Genomic DNA, 12500 nt, shown 5'->3' on the forward strand with positions numbered 1-12500 from the left:
ACCAGCTGAAAACATTTCACACTGGCAGCATTTAAAAAAAAAAATCATATAGAATAACCTTGTGTAGACTGAGTCAAGTCTAACCCAACCCCCCCCCCCCCCCCCCCCCAAAAAAAAAAAAATCACATAGATTTACTGTATGTGGACTGTGTTCATTTGAAGCTACCCTTCACTGTTAGGACGGGCTCTGAGTGTCAGTCCTGCGTGAATCTAAAAATCTGCCTGACCTGGTCTGCCCTTTCACCACCGCACCGAGCGAGAAGAGCTCTGACCGCTGTCAAATTCGCCAGCGTCAGCAATCACGCCGCTAGTTCTCCGCTAGTTCTCAAATCTCCCATTTCTTCTCCTTTCCATCTTACTTACATCCTTTTTTTTTTTTTTTCTTTTTTTTTCTCCCCACATAGTACCATCCCGTTCTTACAAATCAGCTTAAACGAGCCTTCCGAGTTTTCGGATCCGAAAACCATCTCGCCTGGAAATTAGCTTAAGTCTTTTTCCCCTCCAGCTAAAGTCAACAGACAGCTGCTGTGCTAGCCCGTGTGTGTGTTTTAGAGTTAGCCCTAACATGTAACTGCTGGGTAGGACTCTGCTCCTCTGATATGAGACAAGTGCTGTCAGTTTGGTCTGCTCTAGGAGATAAGGCTGCCAGACATTTTTGAATTGTGGTTAACAAGTGCTCTTGTAACCCAGACAAGCATGTTCAGGACACCTGCTAACTGCTAACGGTGCAGAAGAGAAGAAGAGGGCTATCTTAAACCAAGGACATGAGCACCAATCCAAAATAATAATAATAATACTAATTATAATTATAATAATAAAAAAAAGACAAAATAGAACATAGCTATTCTCTGTGGTCAGTGCTTAACGGAAATGAAAAGGGATGCCACATAACTCCACTCCCACAAGAGCCCACACAGTGAGCCTGTGTTGTTCAAGAGAAACACATAGGCAAATGTCGTTTTTCATTCCTGCAGTAATCTATTTCCCTGTTTCCCCTGGTTAAACAACAACCAAAACAAAGGTCCAGTTTCAGCACTTCCCCAGCATATGTTAGACCCCCCCCCCCCGGGAAGTTCTAGTCCCAGGCATGCTCCTAATTTAGCTTCTGTACTATCTGGCCCTGTCTTTTCTTTTCTGTTTTTGTCTTTTCTTTTCACTCAGGGGGTTGTGTTCTCCTCCACTCCTGTCTTGAGTTCCTCTCAGATTCGTGGCTCCATTCTGGAAACAAATCTTGGTTTAACAGACACAACGCTGCAGTTTATATATTTTCCATTAATACAGTCAGATTTTCTCCCAAATGCCTGGTGGCATTCATCCCGCAATCGATTTAAAATGCCATGATACATTTATACACACGCACTCACTCTCTCTCTCTCTCTCTCTCTCTCTCTCTCACATACACACACACACACACACACATGCACATGCATGTGCACACATGCACACACACACATGCACACACACAAGGACTAACCGCTGTAGATGGGAGTCTTAAAATGTATATGTGTGCGTGTGTGTGTGTGTGTGTGTGTGTGTGTGTGTGAGTGTGTATGTCTGTGTGTGTGTGTGTGTGTGTGTGTGTGTGTGTAAGAGAGAGAGAGCGAGAGAGAGAGAGAGAGAGAGAGAGAGGTATATGCAGTGACTCTGTTTTGTGAAGTGAATTTAATCTGAGCGTTATTTGACTCAGTGTGAACTAGCTGTATTTTTTCTGTTATTCTTTCCCAGGAAAACTGATAGTCAGTATAAAATGGAGTCCCCTTGGCTCTTTCACTTGTTTAATTCCTAAATATTTACCAGACTAATTAAGTGACTAATTGAGTACAAACATACTATCTGTTTCCATTGATGTAAACATTCCACTACCGCAATCTTCTTTATTCCTCTAAAGCAATCCTCTCAATTTTCTCTTTAGTATTGCATTTGGGAGTGCTTATCTGTGTGTGTTTGTGAATGTGTGTATGAGTGTGTGTGTTTGTGTGTGGGTGTTGGGGGTGTGTGTACAAAACTACTCACACACTTCTCAAAGGACACATTACCCTGTTATTTGGCTTTTGGCAGAATCAGTCATTTACTCATCCAACTTCTCTTTCACTCTAGTAAAAAACTGAACTAACACTGTCTGTGGGCCAGCAAGCTCCACCCTCATTCATAATCATTTGGGTATTGACTATATTTGGTCAGGCCTCATGAATAATCAAATAAATGTTGATAAGTTTTGCTTTGCCCTCATTAATAATCGATGACCTATTGATGAGATTAGCTGCCAAACTGCATGTGATCACAGAGAAATTCAGGTCTTTTGCACACACACACACACTAACACTAACACTCAAAGACAAGTAGGAATGAGAACAGGCAGGCACTCTGGCTGGAATCAGAACAGTACAGAGTCCAGTTCTCCTTGTCTGCCTCCAGTCTGCTGTATTTACATTAATACATTTAATCAAGACTGTTATCCAGACATAATGACATATTGATTTTTTTTTTTAATCTTCAAAGCCACACGTAGCTGTAGAGTGATTTGGGGGGGTTATTTCTTTGTTCAAAGACTCAGCTGCTTTCCCAGCTAAACCCAGTGGCTCAGGAATCAAACATGAGACCCCAGTGAGTGCTCTGAGGTCATTTGCCTGTAAAACCCATCATGGGCCAATTCTAGCCCCCCTATCTCCTGGGACAGGAAGTGAGCATAGTTACGAAATGAACACCTCTGTGAGCTTCATGTCTTTCTCATGTGAGTGTGATGTATTCCCATGCAAAACTCAACGAAAAGTTTTTGTGTTCTTACAGACTTACCACACGTTAATAATTCATGAAGAAGCATCTGGATCGACACGTCACCATTTCGTTCCTGCCTCATGATCACATTGTGTTCAAAAAGAGTAGCTTTCATACACTGTGCATAAACTTTTGAGATGCATCTTGCGAAAGCACCCAGGGCAGGCCGCGCGTTCTCAGGATGAGGAGAACTTGATGAGCGTATAACTTGATGAATGCGGTTCGGAGCCGATCTGAATCCGAGAGAGAAAAAAAACGTGTAGTCAGACGATTATCCTTTTCAGAGTGTGTCTGATCTCTGGACACATTACATAATACATGCGTGCTGACTCGCGTAGTCCTGAATATTTAAATTCGGGAACAGGCCGTAAGTCGTACTGCTGAGGAGGGCCGGTCGTGCCTCTTCTCTTGGTGCGGCCCCCGTCCCAATTTGCAGAGTTTTTTTCTTTCCTTTTTTACCACCCAACAGGGCAAAAATGCCACGGTTCTGATGTCTGCTTCTTCTAAACTGTCTTCTGGCAGAGCGGTAATCAGCCCAAACTGGAGTGGTTTTACACAGACAGTTCACTAATAAACGCGCTCTCTCTCTCTTCTCTCCGCAGGACCCAAGACACAAGAGGAGCCAAATTAAGACTAAGATAAAGAACAGGGTCCTCTCGGTCCGACGCTGACAAACGGACCTAAAATCCATTACCGCTGGCATCCCGTTCCCCCTCAGAACAACAGACAGAACCAAACAAAGACACACAAGTCAGCCCAAGCCAGAGGAGGAGAAAGAGAGGAGGATTTTTGGAAAAGGAACAGGGCTGATGTACCCCTGATGATAGAGGATGTCAGACTGTGAAAAACTGAGTGTGTTTGTTTTGAATATGAGGAAATGTGGGATGCAGAGGACCGTCTGTTAAAACATCTTAAGACGCCTGTTACCTGTTCACATCAGAGCGGAGAGTGACATTCTCTAGGCCATGTGTGTTTTGAAACAGATCGTTTTAACATACACTGAGGTTGCTTTTTAGCTATCATCAGATTAACCTGAGAGATTTTGATGAAAGAGCCTCCGTTTCAAGATGTGCTTTTTCTTTATGCTGTCCACCATGGAAGCGTAATGGATGAGATAACTTCGACTGCTATAACACAGCCTCTGCATCTGGACTCCTCGTGGAACGATCCCTTACATACCAGCACCTAGGACCACTGGACCACGGTTCTGAAAGGGGTTAAAAAGAGAAAGGTATCTCAGATCATGGGACTATCCTCCAAAAAGGCAATGGGAGTTTTCTGGAACTTTCCAGAGCAAGACAGAACTCAACACTGAAGCCTGACGAGAGAGAGAGAGAGAGAGAGAGAGAGAGAGAGAGAGAGAGAGAGAGAGAGAGTGAAAGAGAGAGAGAGAGAGAGAGAGAGAGTGAGAGAGAGAGAGAGAGAGAGAGAGAGAGAGAGAGAGCGAGAGAGAGAGAGAGAGAGAGAGCTTGATCTTGTAGGACAGCACACTGGCCTCCATCCCTCTGAGCAGTGTGGGAGAGCCCCAGTGTTGAGAGAGATAGGGAAAGAGAGAGAGAGAGAGAGAGAGAGAGAGACCAACCTGAACAGGAGTCGGGTCAAGGGGTGAGGAGCATAATGGACATAAGGTGCTGCCTTTGATCCAGACCCAGACGGAGCTTTTTCACCTCCTCAGAGTGAAAATGCCACTACTTCATCTTCACTCAATGCTCTTTCTTTTTTTAACCTCAAACAACAAATGATGTTGATCAATTTCGCACCATCGCACAGCGTTTACTGTGAGTAACTGTCAGGCCAGTGGTTTAATGTGAGCATATCTGAGCAACACACACCCATACACACACACACACACACACACACACACGATGGCCATGCGTGGATGTGGTATGAGCTGACACTCGTTAAGACTGGATATCATAATTAGCAGTTTACAGTTCACTTCCAGAGTTTAGAAGTGTTTAGTTTCTCGATGTGTGTTTAAATAAATCTTATTGCTAAGCAGGCTGCACCGTACAATCTGTGCTAAGCAAATTCCGACATTTGTGTTTTTTTAGATGTAGCTGGCACTGTCACACAAACATGAAACATCTGTCAGAGGTTACACAGCAGTGCTGCGTCACTCTGCTCAAGGGCACGACAGCCGAGAGCCGTTACATTCAGGAACTGAACCCTTAACCATCTGGTCAGCTGCCTCTTTCATCTCACACATCACCACCAGCTCACACATGCAAGATCTAGAACAGACACACAGATGAAGGGTTTGGAACAGACAAACAGATCAAGGGTTTAGAACAGACACACAGATGCAGGGTTTAGAACAGACACACATATGAAGGGTTTGGAACAGACAAACAGATGCAGGGTTTAGAACAGACACACAGATGAAGGGTTTAGAACAGACACACAGATGAAGGGTTTAGAACAGACACACAGATGAAGGGTTTAGAACAGACACACAGATGAAGGGTTTGGAACAGACACACAGATGAAGGGTTTGGAACAGACAAACAGATGAAGGGTTTAGAACAGATAAACAGATGCAGAGTTTAGAACAGACAAACAGATGCAGAGTTTAGAACAGACACACAGATGAAGGGTTTAGAACAGACAAACAGATGCAGGGTTTAGAACAGACAAACAGATGCAGAGTTTAGAACAGACACACAGATGAAGGGTTTAGAACAGACACACAGATGCAGGGTTTAGAACAGACAAACAGATGCAGGGTTTAGAACAGACAAACAGATGCAGAGTTTAGAACAGACACACAGATGAAGGGTTTAGAACAGACAAACAGATGCAGGGTTTAGAACAGACAAACAGATGCAGAGTTTAGAACAGACACACAGATGAAGGGTTTAGAACAGACAAACAGATGCAGGGTTTAGAACAGACAAACAGATGCAGAGTTTAGAACAGACACACAGATGAAGGGTTTAGAACAGACAAACAGATGCAGGGTTTAGAACAGACAAACAGATGCAGAGTTTAGAACAGACAAACAGATGCAGAGTTTAGAACAGACACACAGATGAAGGGTTTAGAACAGACAAACAGATGCAGGGTTTAGAACAGACAAACAGATGCAGAGTTTAGAACAGACAAACAGATGAAGGGTTTAGAACAGACAAACAGATGCAGGGTTTAGAACAGACAAACAGATGCAGAGTTTAGAACAGACACACAGATGAAGGGTTTAGAACAGACAAACAGATGCAGGGTTTAGAACAGACAAACAGATGCAGAGTTTAGAACAGACACACAGATGAAGGGTTTGGAACAGACACACAGATGTGGTGTTGCTGGTTGAGCTGTGGGCAGGCTTTAGGGTGTGTGTGGGGAGTATGTTAAGCAGACAGTGTGTGGGCAGGTTTTAGGGCATGTGTGGGGAGTGTGTTAAGCAGTGTGCGGGGAGTGTGTTAAGCGGACAGTGTGTGGTCAGGTTTTAGGGCGTGTGGGGAGTTGTTAAGCAGACAGTGTTTGGGTAGTGTGTTAAGCAGACCGTGTGTTAAGCAGGCTGGCCCTGTCTTGGTTTGCAAGACAGCCACTGTGTAGCAGGCAGAAAAAATCCTCACTGTTTGTTTCTGTGGGAGGACGATTGTGTCTGTGAGGATTTTTTTTCTTTGGCTGAAGGAGAAAGGGACAGTATAAGAACAGATTAAAGGAGTGCAGAGGGAGGGAGGGAGAGGGGGGGGGGGAGAATACAGAGACAGATGAAATGTATGAATCAAAGGGAGAGGGATTGGAGAGAAGGAGGAGATGAAAGGGTTTTATGGAGAGAGAGGGGGGGGGGGAAGAGCTAGATTATGAAATGTGGTTCAAAAGCGAGTGAGTGAAGAGAAAGAGAGGGAGGGAGCAAAAGAGAGAGAGAGAGAGAGAGAGAGAGAGAGAGAGAGAGAGAGAGAGAGAGAGAGAGAAGATGGTTGAAAGAAGAGGCCCTGATAAAACTGGAGGACTTGTGAGTGTGGAGCTAAAAGAAATAGCAACTCAATCAGCTGGTGTGTTTATAATGCAGTGCACGTCTGGAAAAGGAGAGAGAGAGAGAGAGAGAAAGAGAGCGAGAGAGAGAGTGAGAGAGAGAGAGAGAGAGAGAGAGAGAGAGAGAGAGAGAGAGAGAGTGAGAGAAAGAGCGAGAGTATATATTCAATCTGGATTCATAAATACATACAAAAATGAAATTGTGTATTAAAATGAGGAATTGATTGAACACAATTGGCACTCTCAGACCTGATAAGCAAACACTGTTTCCTCTCAACAGGAAAAACTCTTTTTCTCATCCTCTGTCCTATCCTGCTCTCACAAATTCTCAGTTGCCCCTTACAAACACAGAGTGAAGTCTAAACCTGAACCAGCTCGCTGAAAAATATATACAAATGCGTGTGTACACGCACGCGCACGCACACACACACACACACACACACACACACACACACACACACACAAGCATTTGCAGGCACATGCTGTACCCACACACATACACAGCCATACAAACACACAAACAGACACGCACGTATTCATACACACTGTATTTACTAATTCATTTGTCTTTGTAAATGTAATACCAGTAGAGACTGATCTCATCAATTCATTTAGGCTGGGCCAGACAGACAGAAGAGATAGAGAGATAGAGGGACAGAGAAAATAGTCGGGTGGACAGAGACTGGGCCTGATAGGTGTTATTAAATCATCAACACTTAAATTTGAAAATCCATTTTCAGCTGCAGGCAGTTCCAACATGCTCAGACAACAGACGTTTCCAAACACACACAGCTACAGCTGCACACCATGTCCAGGCCTATCCAACCCCCCCCAACACACACACACACACACACACACACACACACACACACACACACACCACACACACAACACGCACACACACACACACACACGCACGCGCACACACACACACACACACACACACGCACCACACACACCACACATGCACGCACACACACACACACACACGCACCACACACACACACACACACACACACACGCACGCGCACACACACACACACACACACACACACACACACACACGCACCACACACACAACACGCACCACGCACACACACACACACACACACCACACACACCACGCACACAACACGCACCACGCACACACACACACACACACACGCACGCACACACACGCACGCACACACACCACACACACACACACACACGCACCACACACACCACGCACGCACGCACGCACACACACACACACACACACACACACACACACGCACCACGCACACGCACCATACACACACACACACACATACACCACGCACACGCACCACGCACACACACACACCACACACGCACACACACACACACACGCACGCACACACACACACGCACACCACACACACACACACACGCACCACACACACCACGCACGCACGCACGCACACACACACACACACACACACGCACCACGCACACGCGCCATACACACACACACACACACATACACCACGCACACGCACCACGCACACACACACACCACACACGCACACACACACACACACACACGCACACACACCACACACACCACACACACCACACACACCACACACACACCACACACACACACACACACGCACCATGCACGCACACACACACACACACACGCACACACCACACACACCACGCACACACACACACACGCACCACGCACGCACACACACACACAAACGCACACACACGCACACGCACACACACACACCACACACACACGCACCACGCACGCACACACACACGTACACGCACACACACACACCACACACACACACGCACACACCCACACACACCACACACCACACACACACACACACGCACGCACACGCACACACACGCACACACACATATACACACACACACACACACCACACACACACACACACACACACGCACGCACACACACACACCACACACACACACACCACCGCCATCACCTCCCACTGCTAAAGCCAGACTCTTGACTTCTCCTCATTAATCCCTCCACTCTCGTTTCGTTCACAGTTTTGGATGAAAGTGTTGTGAGTTGATGTCCCTCCTATTTTGGAAAGGTTCCAGTATGTTTGATGAACGAGGTGCCTGAGATAAACGGCAAGATAGAGATAGAGAGAACGAAAAAGAGAGAGAGAGAGAGAGAGAGATAAAGAGAGAGATAAAGAGAGAGATAGGGGGACAGTATAGAGACAGGTGATAGAGAATGGAAAGAGGATGAGAGAAATGTAGAGACAGATTGCGACTTGGACCTGGGATTTGTGTGTTTATTGTCCAGATGATTTTGAGAGATAAACTGTATTATTTTCTGGGAGTTGTTTTCTCAACCCTCTTTTAAATGATGCCAAATGTGTAAACACACAATGTCCGGGCCCTTGTTAAAGAAAAGAAAAGAGAAGAAAAGAAAAGAATAGAGAAGAAAAAAAGAAAAGAAAAGAAAAGAAAAGAAAAGAAAAGAATCAGTAGACTCAACACATTTACAAGGGCTGCAGAGAACATTGTTACAGCCACTATCATCTCAAATGTTCTTAGATGTTTCACATATGCTCTGGAGCCTTAGAATCGAGACAAGATATACTGAAGTCAATCCTGAAGGACAAAAGAAGAAAGGAAGACAGAGGCTTTCTGAACAAGTTGTGGTGCACTGTGTATTCTGCCTCTACTTGGTAATCCACTACTACAAAAGGCTGTTCCAGTAGTCAAGGCAACTAAAACAGTAGCATGAGTCAGCCTTTTGCCATATTACAGACAGGCGCAGAGGCGTTCAGATCTTTCCAAAATTAAATTACAAAACAAAAGCTGTTCTAGTCACCGTTCCTTGTCTGGCTGAAAAAAGAGGTTCCAGTACAGAATGACCCCTTGGTTCTGAATTCAAGGCTCTCTCTCTGTAGATGTAGATTGCCTTGGGCAGCCTCCTGTTTGTGTCTGGGTCACTGTGAGGCTGTAGATGTGGGCCTTGCTCTTGTTCAGAGTAAGGGAGTTGTTGTTTAGGGCAGTGACTGTGTTGTTTATCATAGTGATTTTGTTGTTTGTGATAGTGACTGTGTTGTTTATGATAGTGATTGTGTTGTTTGTGATAGTGATTGTGTTGTTTGTGATAGTGATTGTGTTTGTGATAGAGATTGTGTTGTTTATCGCAGTGATTTTGTTGTTTGTGATAGTGATTGTGTTGTTTGTGATAGTGATTGTGTTGTTTATGGTAGTGATTGTGTTGTTTGTGATAGTGACTGTGTTGTTTATGGTAGTGATTGTGTTGTTTATGGTAGTGATTGTGTTGTTTGTGATAGTGATTTTGTTGTTTGTGATAGTGATTGTGTTGTTTGTGATAGTGATTGTGTTGTTTATGGTAGTGATTGTGTTGTTTGTGATAGTGATTGTGTTGTTTATGGTAGTGATTGTGTTGTTTGTGATAGTGATTGTGTTGTTTATGGTAGTGATTGTGTTGTTTGTGATAGCGATTGTGTTGTTTGTGATAGTGATTGTGTTGTTTATGGTAGTGATTGTGTTGTTTGTGATAGTGATTGTGTTGTTTGTGATAGTGATTGTGTTGTTTATGGTAGTGATTGTGTTGTTTGTGATAGTGATTGTGTTGTTTATGGTAGTGATTGTGTTGTTTGTGATAGTGATTGTGTTGTATATGGTAGTGATTGTGTTGTTTGTGATAGTGATTGTGTTGTTTGTGATAGTGATTTTGTTGTTTGTGATAGTGATTGTGTTGTTTGTGATAGTGATTGTGTTGTTTATGGTAGTGATTGTGTTGTTTGTGATAGTGATTGTGTTGTTTATGGTAGTGATTGTGTTGTTTGTGATAGTGATTGTGTTGTTTGTGATAGTGATTGTGTTGTTTATGGTAGTGATTGTGTTGTTTGTGATAGTGATTGTGTTGTTTGTGATAGTGATTGTGTTGTTTGTGATAGTGATTGTGTTGTATATGGTAGTGATTGTGTTGTTTGTGATAGTGATTGTGTTGTATATGGTAGTGATTGTGTTGTTTATGGTAGTGATTGTGTTGTTTGTGATAGTGATTGTGTTGTATATGGTAGTGATTGTGTTGTTTGTGATAGTGATTGTGTTGTATATGGTAGTGATTGTGTTGTTTGTGATAGTGATTGTGTTGTTTGTGATAGTGATTGTGTTGTTTATTGTAGTGATTGTGTTGTTTATGGTAGTGATTGTGTTGTTTGTGATAGTGATTTTGTTGTTTGTGATAGTGATTGTGTTGTTTATTGTAGTGATTGTGTTGTTTATTGTAGTGATTGTGTTGTTTGTGATAGTGATTGTGTTGTTTGTGACAGTGATTGTGTTGTTTATGGTAGTGATTGTGTTGTTTGTGATAGTGATTGTGTTGTATATGGTAGTGATTGTGTTGTTTGTGATAGTGATTGTGTTGTTTATGGTAGTGATTGTGTTGTTTGTGGTAGTGATTGTGTTGTTTGTGATAGTGATTGTGTTTGTGATAGAGATTGTGTTGTTTATCGCAGTGATTTTGTTGTTTGTGATAGTGATTGTGTTGTTTGTGATAGTGATTGTGTTGTTTATTGTAGTGATTGTGTTGTTTATGGTAGTGATTGTGTTGTTTGTGATAGTGATTGTGTTATTTATGGTAGTGATTGTGTTGTTTGTGATAGTGATTGTGTTGTATATGGTAGTGATTGCGTTGTTTGTGATAGTGATCTTGTTGTTTGTGATAGTGACTGTGTTGTTTATGGTAGTGATTGTGTTGTTTGTGATAGTGATTGTGTTGTTTATGGTAGTGATTGTGTTGTTTGTGGTAGTGATTGTGTTGTTTGTGATAGTGATTGTGTTGTTTATGGTAGTGATTGTGTTGTTTGTGATAGTGATTGTGTTGTTTATGGTAGTGATTGTGTTGTTTGTGGTAGTGATTTTGTTGTTTGTGATAGTGATTGTATTGTTTGTGATAGTGATTGTGATTTTTGTGATAGTGACTGTGTTGTTTATTGTAGTGATTGTGTTGTTTGTGATAGTGATTGTGTTGTTTGTGATAGTGATTGTGTTGTTTATTGTAGTGATTGTGTTGTTTGTGATAGTGATTGTGTTGTTTGTGATAGTGATTGTGTGAGAGAGATACCATGTGTGGTAGGACATCATATCCTCTAGGCTTTAGAGCAGAAGCATAAAATTTCATTTTCAAAATTCACACTCAGAAAATATTCTTACATTTCTAGCACTTTCTCTGAATAAATCTTTGTAAAGTTTGGAGCAGCTGCAAGGCTTACATTTTTTCTTTTTTCTTTTCTTTTTTTTTATCCATGGTATAAACAAAAAGAGTAAGAAGAGAGGGAAATGTCATTCATGGTCTTATAGAACCAGACACAACAAATCTTCCATTATATCGTATCACGCATTCAAAATTACATTTGACAGCCAAACCAACAGTATCACACAGGCACATATTCTCATGAAAAAAAAAGAGAAAAGAAAGAGAAAAGAAAGACTAAAATCAGCCTACAGAAAATACACGCTCCATTTCATATTCATATATTCATGTTCTGAAATGGTCTCTCTCTCTCCCCCTGTCTCTCTCTCTCTCATTCTCTTCGCTTTTTCTTCCCCTCTCTTTCTCTCCTCCTCGTCTTTGCTGCTCACGTGGCAGCGTGACCCTCTCCCTCCATTTTCTGTCGTTTTTCTCAGCAGGAGGGCACGAGTCCTCTGCCTGAAGCCTGCAGGCTTAATTTTTAATCTGT

This window comes from Chanos chanos, chromosome 15, assembly GCF_902362185.1.
Source record: "Chanos chanos chromosome 15, fChaCha1.1, whole genome shotgun sequence".
In the NCBI taxonomy this organism is placed as follows: domain Eukaryota; kingdom Metazoa; phylum Chordata; class Actinopteri; order Gonorynchiformes; family Chanidae; genus Chanos; species Chanos chanos.